The sequence below is a fragment of the Poecile atricapillus genome, chromosome 28 (assembly GCF_030490865.1).
Source record: "Poecile atricapillus isolate bPoeAtr1 chromosome 28, bPoeAtr1.hap1, whole genome shotgun sequence".
Taxonomy (NCBI): domain Eukaryota; kingdom Metazoa; phylum Chordata; class Aves; order Passeriformes; family Paridae; genus Poecile; species Poecile atricapillus.
The window spans coordinates 4,196,349-4,206,940 of record NC_081276.1 but is presented as its reverse complement, the minus strand read 5'-3'; positions in this window follow the sequence as shown (position 1 = coordinate 4,206,940).

Genomic DNA, 10,592 nt, shown 5'->3' with positions numbered 1-10,592 from the left:
GGGAATGGGCCCGGCCCCAAGGCTGCCAGAGCTCCAGGAGCGTTTGGACAGCGCTCTCAGGGATGCTCAGGGTGGGGTTCTTGGGGGGTCTGGGCAGGGTTGGACTCATGGACCTTCCAACTCATCATATTCTGTGATTCTGTGATTGTCCTGCCCATCCAGGATGGCCTCACGACTGTGCCAAGCACACCCCAGCACTGATAAAAATAAGGTAATAATAAGTGGACAAGAAGGGAAAATGTTGGGGGTAAAATCTGAGGCGACATCTGTAGAGTGCACCCCCCATCCCAGCACCTGCTCCTCAAATCCCCTGAGCTCAGGCAGCCTGGGCCAGCTGCATTTGGAGCCTGAAATGTTCTGCTCCCCGCTGCTTTTGGGCCGAGCAGGAGTCCCAACATGAGGCTTTCCCACCCCAGGGGCTCCCCCAACCCCAACCCTGTCACTGCAGTGTCCCCAGGCTGCTCCCAGCGCTTCTGGGGGCCCTTGGGGACACAGGTGGCTCTGCCACCCTGCCTGACTGGGCAGGGCTGGGCAGCAGCAGCAAACCCTGGTGTGGAGCCAAGGATCACAGTGGGGAGGAGGAAGCGGGGCTGGCAGCAGCTCCTGTGTCAGTGTATCCTGGTACCTGCAGCACCTTCCTGGATTAGCAGGGCAAACAGAAACCACACAGCTGCCAGGATGGGAAGATGAGCTGGGCAATGCTGGCCCCACTGGTCGAGGCGAATAAACCATCAGTTGTGGGGAATAAATTCCAGAATATCCTGAGCTGGATCCCCCAGGGATGATCAGTGCAGCCCCTGGCCCTGCTCAGACCCCCCAAGAACCCCACCCTGAGCATCCCTGAGAGCGCTGTCCAAACGCTCCTGGAGCTCTGGCAGCCTTGGGGCCGGGCCCATTCCCTGGGGAGCCTGGGCAGTGCCAGCACCCTCGGGGGGAAGAACCTTGCCCTGAGATCCATCCCAAGCCCTGGCACAGCTCCAGCCCTTCCTGGGCTCCTGTCCCTGGCCCAGAGCAGAGCTCAGCCCCTGCCCCTCCGCCTCCCCTCAGTCTCTGCTCCAGCCCTGCAGATGAGAACCAGTGGAACGCTGTTTTTTCCTTGCCGGGTGATTCCTGTCTCACCAGGTCCCAGGTCGCCTCCCCATCCCTGAACAAGCTCGGGGATCCATGTGCTGCCGTTCCCGGTGGGATCCCAGCTCTCCCCCACCCTCGGGGAGCTGGGGGCGGCCACTCCGCTGCCTCCCAGCGAGGAAATTGCTCCTGATGGAATCCAGCCCACATTCCCTCAGCCTCGGCGTGCGGAAGGAACGCGCTGCCACCCCCGTCTCCCTCGCCCTCCCGCCTGCCTTTATCTGCGAGTGCCATCGAATCCCTCCAGCAGCTCCCAGCTCCTGTGCAAATTCCATTAGAGCTGCTTTGCGGGCGATTAGAATTCCAGGCACTGCGGTGCCACGGACGGCAAACAAGGCATTTGAACCTTCCGGATGGAAATGTCCCCGTGTCCCTGTGTCACTGTGACCCGCAGACACAGCGGGTTCTGTTCCCCTTCATTCACCAGCTCGGCCTCAGCAGCTCGCAGCTCTGGGAGCTGCTGGTTCCTGCTCAGGGATGGGACCCCACGGAATTGGAACAGGATTGCATGGCAATAAAACCCCCAAATCCGTGCCCATCTCTGCTGTGGGATGGCCCTGGCCAGGTTCTCACCCAGGAATGGCTCAGGAATGGCTCACTGGGCTCAGGGCAGGAGGGATCTCACTGGGGCCACCAGGCAGGGACGTTCCCTTCAGCCTCTCCTGGTGGCTCCCTCCCAGCTGGCACCTGTCTGACCCACTGGTCACTCCTCAGGGTGTTGTTTTGAGGAAAAACAGCTGCCACTTGGCATGGGTGGCTCAGGGCCATGTCCCCAGTCACCACCAGGATTGTCCCCTTGCTGGGAAGGAAGGACTCAGCACCAAATGGAGGAAGGAGAGCACCCACACCCCAGCATGGGTTCAGTGACCTCCCAGCAGGAGCTGCCCAGCCCCTTACCTGTGCCCAGGTGTAGCTGGCAGGTGACAGTGGTGACAACACCCTGTCCCTTTGCTTGCTGGAGGGTCTCAAGGTTTCCTCCCCTATGCTGTGCCCTCTGTTTTGAGGGATGTGCCCTTCCCAGTCCCTTTCCTGCTTCAGGGTCATGCTGAGGCAAGGAGGTGCCAATCCCCAAAATTCTGCCTCTTCCCTGTCCTCACATGGATCGATGTCCAGAATATGAACTCGAGCAGTGAAGGAAGAAACTCCCCCTGTCCCCACCTTTTTCTGCTCTCCCCAGTCCAGCACACAGGGTCCTGGGTTTTTTTGCTGCCTACTCTTGCTCCACGTCCTTGGAGTGGGATGGGAGCTGTTAGGTTGAAAGACAAATTATGCTGGGATGCAGTGATGGCAGAGCTGATTCATCAGCTGGGGGGGGTCTACAAGGTCTAATTTGGGAGGGAAGATCGCTGACGAATCCTTTAGTAACCAAGAAGACTTGGGAAACTTTTCCTGGCTGAACACATTATTAATTTCCCTGCCCATCCAAGAACTGGGACAGGGAGGCTGCCATGCTTGGGGAAAAGGTTTTAAACAGGAAATGTGTTTGCAGGAAAGAGCTTCAAATTTGCTGGATCCTCATTAATTGTTGGACTCGGTGATCTCACAGATCTTTTCCAACCTTAATGGTTCCATGTTTTATTTCCCTGTGTTGGTCTCCGGGGGCTTTGGCCAACACCAGGATGAAGATGATGGTTTCTCCCCTAGGGAATCCAGCTGTTTCCAGATACTGAGAGTCTCTTCTGAAGCTCCACAGTGCTGGATGTGTTTCGGCTGCCTCTCATTCCTTGTGCCCTCTGTAGGGACCAGGAGCAGGTTCTGGAATGCTCCAGCTGCCCTGATGCTGAACAGGGTTGAATGTGTCTGGGCGAGGCTCTGGGCCATGAAGGAATTTCTCCACTGATCTCCATGGATCCTGTGGGAATTGGCTCAGGCTGTCAGCTGCCAGGCAGGCAATTCCAGCCCCTCTGGCAGCCTCGGGGGCTGGAGGAGACAGGGCTGGGCTCTGGGCACTCCTGGCTGTTCCCACATCTCCAAGGGGGCTCTGGGGTGGGGGGACTGTCATGGAATGGGGCTGGCAGGAGGATTTTGGGGAGCTGTCAGTGCTGGAGGTGAGAACAGGCCTGGCACCCAGCCAGCATTATTAGTGTCTCATTTTCACCGCAACAAATCCGCCCACGTCCTCCATGGAAGGAAAAACTGTTTGGAAACAAGGGCTGTACCTGGCACAGGGATCCAGAGATGCTCTCCTGGTGCATCTCCCTGCACCCCATGGCCTTGGCAGGATGGGCAGCAGTGCCCAAGTGTCCAGAGCTCTGTTGTGACCATCCCCATCATCCTATCCCTGCTCGTCATTCCAGCAGCTCCCAGATCCTTGGACATGCGAGAGGGGTGGAGGTTGCTGTGCCCTGCCTCGCTGTGTGAATTATTAATCCAGCAGGAGACAGCTTGGACTGGGAAACCTCCCCACCAGCCACCCCCCAGCAGGCAGGAGCACTGGGAATGGCTTTTCCAGGCCATGCTGGGTGAACTGGCCAGGGACTGAGTCACCTGGGCCAAGCATGGTCCAGCCTGTCTGGCATCCCTGCTCCACCCCCAGGTCATGTGAAATTCAGGGTTGCCCTTGCTCTGCTTCAGTTTCTCTGCTCTGCCCTGGGGTAAATCCTGGACCAAACCTTGGGGTTCTCCTGGGAAAGGCCTGAGCAGGGGGTGAGGGTGCTGCAGAGCAGGGGGTGCCCAGCTCCCAGCACAGGCTCCTGGTGTTGGGCAGGTACCAGGGGGTTCAGCAGGGACTGACTCAGCTCCCTCAGGCCAATGCTCTCCCCTCCCAGCAGCCAAACCCTTGGAGCAGCCCCTGCCAGCCCCCAGCCTCGTGTGCACTATCCAAGCATCCCACTGAGTATTCCAAGCATCCCACCCAGCATCCTGCAGAGGAGGGAGGAGGAAGGGCAGCTCGAGGCTCCAGGCTGGTGTAGCTTGTGCCACCTCACCTCTGCTGACAGCTCCGGCCACCCCGGTGACCCCAACGTGTCTCTTGTCCTCCTGCCACTCTGTGTTTGTGTCCCTGCTCCCCCAGGGCTGTTCCCAGCCTCCTCTGTGGGGAACAGCCAGGGCTGCAGGCAAAGGGAAGCTGCTGCTGATTTTTGTGTTTTCCCAAGCCATCAGCTCTGGTGGTGTCTTCTAAGCAGATTGAGCTTGGATCCCAGCCCCAAGATCAGCTCATGGAGCTGCTAGGAGGCAGAAAAGGGGTTTTTGCTGAGTCTGGGAAGCAGGTGGGAATTTTGTGTGCTGGGGGTGGGGAGGCACATGTTGTCCAGAGGAGCTGTGGCTACCCCTGGACTCTGGAAGTGTCCAAGGCCAGGCTGGACAGGGATTGGAGGAGCCTGGGATGGTGGGAGGTGTCCCTGCCCATGGCAGGGGTGGAATGGGATGATCTCTAATGCCCTTTCCAACCCAAACCATTCCATGATTAGTGAGAATCTGATCCTTGGCTCTGAAAGGTGCAGAGATGCTGATGCTGGAGCTGTATCAGGGTGTTTGTTGAAGGTTTTTGTGGGGAGCTGCACCTCTGCTCAGATCACAGGAGCCTGGGGGACACACTGGCCACAGGCTGGTGCCACTGAGCTGTCCCTGCTCCCTGTCACAGGCCCTGGGCCACCTCCAGGCTCTGCTCCACCTTGGTGTCCCCTCATGAACAACATCCCCTTGCTCAGCCCTGCCCCTTGCCATGAACCTCCCCAATGCTTCATCCACTGAAGCCCCTGGACCTCCTGGAAGCCCCCAGACGTCTCTCACTGAGAGGAAGAGAGGTGGGTGCTGAGGTGAACCCAACACCCAAGGCAGCACCTCAGTGCTCCCGTCTGACAGAAACTGCTAAATCTTTGTTAAACTTTGGGAGTAACAACACTGTCACACCACTGCTGTCATTAATCCTTGCTAATTGTTTCTATAATTAAAAGCCCCATTGTGTCTTGTCTCTCCAACATGATTTATCAGATAGGGAGCACTCTTGCATGAATGATGCACGGCTGGTGGGAGGACATCTGCTCTGGGCTGCCTGCATGGAGGGGAAATGCATGGGGGCTGCTCGCTCCCCCAGCCCTCGTGTGCACCTCAGCCTCTTCATACCCGTGATGAAATCCCCATCCCCAGGACACCCCTTGGCTTCCTGGATCTCAGGGCAAGGTTCTTCCCCCCGAGGGTGCTGGCACTGCCCAGGCTCCCCAGGGAATGGGCCCGGCCCCAAGGCTGCCAGAGCTCCAGGAGCGTTTGGACAGCGCTCTCAGGGATGCTCAGGGTGGGGTTCTTGGGGGTCTGGGCAGGGCCAGGGGCTGCACTGATCATCCCTGAGGGTCCCTTCCCACTTAGGAGCTTCCCTGACTGATCAACATCAGGAATGGGATTGTTTCAAATCTTTGTGCAAAGCTCCTGGCCTTTGATCCCAAGTGAGACACAGCCAAGGCCAGAACTCACTCCTGGGAGAAAGCAGCAAAAGAGGAGCCCCCTCCTTCCCTGGGAGCGTGGGAGGGCTGGGGTTGGTGTCAGCAGATCACGCTCTGCCTCTGCTGGGAACTGCATTAAAAACCTGAAACCAGGTGGGAGGATTTGCTATTTGCTGGGGATGAACGAGGTGGTCCTTGGATTCCTTCCCTCTCTTGGAGACCCTGGAGCCTGTGAGGGGCCTGGCTGGAAAGCACAGCAGAAGATGAAGACCAGGACAGTTCTGTGGTTCTGGTGTGGGCATGAAGCTGGAGGCTGCTCCTGATAAGGCATTTTTGGTGATTAAGCTGGGAGCTGGAAGTCACAGAATCTGAAAGGTTGGAAAACTCCTCTGAGATCATCGAGTCCAACCACTGCCACGCCCACCTGTGTCACCAAATGCCACATCTCTGGTCATTTGCCAGCAGTCCCTGAGGTCCCAGCAGTGCCCACTGAGCTCTGCAGGGATGGGGCAGGTGCTGGCAGCTCCTGGAAGCAGCAATGGCATCGAGGGGGTGACACTGAGCCAGCCAGGGGTCCTTGGGGACAGAGCAGTGACCTGCAGCCTCTCCTGCCTGGGTCTCCCCTTCCTGGGGCTGGGATGTGGGGACACAGCAGGAGCACGAGTCACCTGCTGTGGGCAGAGAAACATCCACAGCTCTCAGGGAGGTCCCTGGGGAGAAGGGGGTGTCACAGCAAGGATGGGACAGGTGACAATCTACACTCCCAACCTTTTCAGTGCCCTGAACCAGCTGCAGGATCTGCAGGCAGATCCAGGGCCAAGAAACTCAGCACAATCATGGAATGGTTTGGGTGGGAAGGGGCTTTTAAGGCCATCTTGTTCCACCCTCTGCCATGGCAGGGACACCTTCCACCATCCCAGGCTGCTCCAAGCCCCGTCCAGCCTGGCCTTGGACACTTCCAGGGATCCATGGGCAGCAACAGCTGCTCTGGGCACCCTGTGCCAGGGCCTGCCCACCCTCACAGCCAACAATTCCATCCCAATTCCCATCTAAACTTCCTCTCTTTCAGTCTGAAATCGTTCCCCTACATACTCTTATAAATAACCTTTCTCCAGACTGGCCCATCCTTGACTTCTGGGGATCCCTCAAGGCCACAGGGACCAGGAGGTCACACATTGGCAGCAGCTTGATTTGCTGGCACTGACCTCATCCCTCCTTCCCTCTGTGGGGATGGGAACCATCCATAGCTCCCAGGCTCCCCTGTCACCTCCCAGTTTTCTAAGGTAATATCTTGCAGCATCTTTAAATGAAATATGAACAAAACCAGCGAGTTTTGGGGAGCACATGGCTGAGGATAATCAGACCTGAAGATGACTCTGCTTTGTGGGGTGAGTCACACCTAATGTATGTACATATTAACCCTGTCCTTCCCAGCTGTGCTTCCAAGAGCTTTCACTGGGCTGGAGCTGGAAAGACACTGGGAGAGAGGCACAGCTCAGCTCCCAGCTCTGCTCAACAGGACTGTTTGTGGGGGGGGTCTGACCTGCTGGACACTCCTTTTCCCTCATTTTTCCATCCCTTTTCCCTCACTTTTCCCACAGTGTGACACACAATGAATCTCCAGGCCTCAGCTGGATGCCAGCCCAGCCATGGCATCTGCTGTAGCACCAGTTCCTCCCCGCCACCCAACTGTGACCAACAGCTTGGAGACGCCAACAAGGGCAAAAGCACAAATATGGGCTCAGAGCCTTTGGAAAACATCAACATTCACAGCATTCACCAGCCAAAAATATCTGGGCTGGGAATTGTGCATCTCTGAGGGGATGGTTCCATGTCCAGAGATGCTGGTGGTGGCCAGAGTGCTCTGTCACTGCTGTCACCATCTGCTCCCAGTTACACACCTGGCTGGAGCCCTCCCCAGGGGTAAAATGCTGCTTAGCTGGTCCAAGATGTCTTTGTGCTCCCAGATCCAGATAATCCACAGGGAGCAGGGTCAGCCCTGATGCAAATCCCTCCCTGGCAACTCGAGACATGGGGCTGGTCCTTCCCTGCACATCCCTAAGTGAAGCAGAGCCAGCACCGGCTCTGTCCCTGTCCACCCCCTTGCTGTGTCCCCAGAAAGGCACAAAGTCATGCCCCAGGCACCCAGGACTGGCCACCTCACCCTGAATCTGTGTTACTTTGGGAGATGGGCAGATGTGGGGACAGATGTTTGGCCTCTGCCCCTGCAGCTGTAAACCCTGCTGGGTTTGGGGCAGCTGGAGCTCCCCAGGGGCTGGGGTTGGTACTGGGCTCCTCAGGGACACATCACAGCCTCCCTCATTCCTGCCACTGTCACGGGGGAAGATAAAGCCAGGATTATCACTGAGAGCTGTCACCAGCTGCAGGAACCTCACACAGGTGACAGCACCAGGAGGGGTTGGATCACCACTGGGGGCTGGGCAGGACACACAGAGACCCCAGATTACCCCAACCCCGTAAGGACGGAATTGCCCAGCCCTGAGAGCTCCCAAAGCTTTTGAGGAATGGCAGAAGCACCTGCCTGCTCCTCCTGCTGGTGGCTCTACTGGTTTTACTGGGAACATGCCAGGCACAGGGGTTCCCACTCTCCGCCTTTGCTTTCCACACTGTGGGAGCAGTTGGGCACAGAAGGTGGGGCTGGAAAAGGCAGGGGCTGAGTTCAGAGAGTGTTCAGTGCCTCACTGCTGAAATGGTGGATTTGAGGATGAATTCCTCCAGGAATAACTCTTGGAGGGGCAGGAGACTGAACAGGAGAGAGAAGCCCAGCGAGAAGCGTTTTGGTTTCACATTTTCCCAAAACACGGGAAAATTCTGTAACTAAAATCATGACCCATAAAGATGATTTTGCTAGAAATGAATGCTTTGAATCCCTTTTTGCTAGGAAAGGGATTCCTGCTCTAACATTAGCTCTCACAGTTAATATTTAACCTCACTATTTCCAGCGTGCCAGTGCTGCAGCTGAGCACATCCCCCCTCCCCGGACCCCAGCGGTCACCTTGAAGGACAAACTGGAGCAGTTTGTCCTCTGTTTCTCAAGTGAAAGAGCAAAATGCTCCTTCCAGCCCTGGGGCAGGCTTGGAATGGGGATCCTGCCCCTCTCAATTACCGGCCTAGACAGCAGCAGCGATTGCTGCTCGCCCCTGGCTGAGCACAGCCTGCCTGATCCACGGCTCCAGCCTCATCAGGCTCTGGCCAGGCACGGAGCCAGCAGCCCGAGGAGGAGAAGATGCTGAGCCCCAGCCCCAGGGACCCCCCTGCCACCCCCTGTCCCAGCCCTGGGACCCCCCAACCCTCCCTGCTGCCCACGCCAGGCCCGAGGTAACCCGCCCCCGGCTCCTAATTGGATTTGTTCATGCTAATTATGATGGTTTTCGCCTCGATTAAGCCATTTGTTTCCCACACAGCTCCCTCGGCACAGGTCTGAGCCCTTTGCAGGCTGCTCTGGCCACGTGTCCTCGGTGCTCCCCGGCTGTCAGGGTCACCTTTGCTCACCCCTCAGGCTCCCTCAAGGCCCACACTCATCTCCTCATCCCCCAAAAATGGCATTATCCCCTCCATTTCTCTCCCTCTCCCCCTTGTTATAGATACAGATTATATTGTTGGCTTTTTGCAAATATTAAAATGAATGTTATGTGTGTAAGAACGGGAAATTTTGTTGTATTAATATAGTTTTCTTTATTTCTGTTATTGATGAAACTTAGAAATAGTGGTATAATACATGTATGTTAGGCCATGGCATAGTATTAAAATAAAAACTGCTTTTGTCTGTATAACCCAAAGACTCAGAAAAAATAGCTAGAGAACTCCTGCATTTGTAAACTCTCTTATCCAGATGAAGACAGCAGTGACCAGAACTCTGGGGGGGGAAGGTATTTATTGCATTTCTGGTATCAGGGAATGTAAATCTTGATGGCACCAAGAAGATTGATCTGTTGGGAAGGGGGCAAGAGAAAACTAAACAGAAGAACCCCAAAGATCCTAAGAAGAATGTATAAATATGTATGAGAATTTATGGATATATAGTAAGATTCTGTTTTTAAGGGACAATCCTTTGTTAGTAAGGTGAGCTCTCTTAGCTGAATGCAGAGACACCCGGCCCTATCTGTATACTTTATTTTCATCTCCTAATTGTCCTTTTATTAAACTTTTAAATGCTATAAAAAGTACATGAACATCGTTTTTCACACCCTCCTTCCCATCCTCCCACAGCAGCGGCCTCGCTCTCTGGTGGCCCTTGCCGAGGACATGGGGCTGGCCCTGGTGTCACCCTCAGAGCCACCGAGGCCAGGAGGGTGCAGAGCTCAGCTCTGGGCCCCACATCCTGCATGATTCCCACCATCCCAACCCCTCTGGTCTGCAGCAGGGGCAGGGAAATGGGGCCTGGAAAAGCCGGGCCTGGAAAAGCCGGGCCTGGAAAAGCCGGGCCTGGAAAAGCCGGGCCTGGAAAAGCGGCGCCTGGAAAAGCGGCGCCTGGAAAAGCGGCGCCTGGAAAAGCCGGGCCTGGAAAAGCCGGGCCTGGAAAAGCCGGGCCTGGAAAAGCGGCGCCTGGAAAAGCGGCGCCTGGAAAAGCGGCGCCTGGAAAAGCGGCGCCTGGAAAAGCCGGGCCTGGAAAAGCCGCGCCTGGAAAAGCCGCGCCTGGAAAAGCCGCGCCTGGAGATTTCCAGGGGATGCAGAGGTGGAGGGAAGGAATTTGCTCCTCAGCAAGGACTGAGGGGAAGGGTGAGAAGGATCTCACAAAATCTGGGCCTGGATGAGACCCAGGGCTGTGCCCAGGGGCAGCAGAGGCTCAGCTGGGCACATCCCACAGCTTTTCCCTAGAAAAGAAAAGGCCAAGGAGGGCTCTGTGCATCTCCATCCACCCCAAATCCAATAACCTGCTCCCTCAGGCTGCTCCTGGCACACTCCAACACCAAAGCAAGAGGGATGCAGCCACCCTGTGTCCCTGTGCTCCATCTCCTCACACTGCAGGGAAAAACAGGCAAAAAACCCCACAGGCCAGGAAGGAAGAAGAAGAACAAGGAGAGGAAGGGAAGGGATGCTCAGAGGTGCTTCATGGATTGGGCA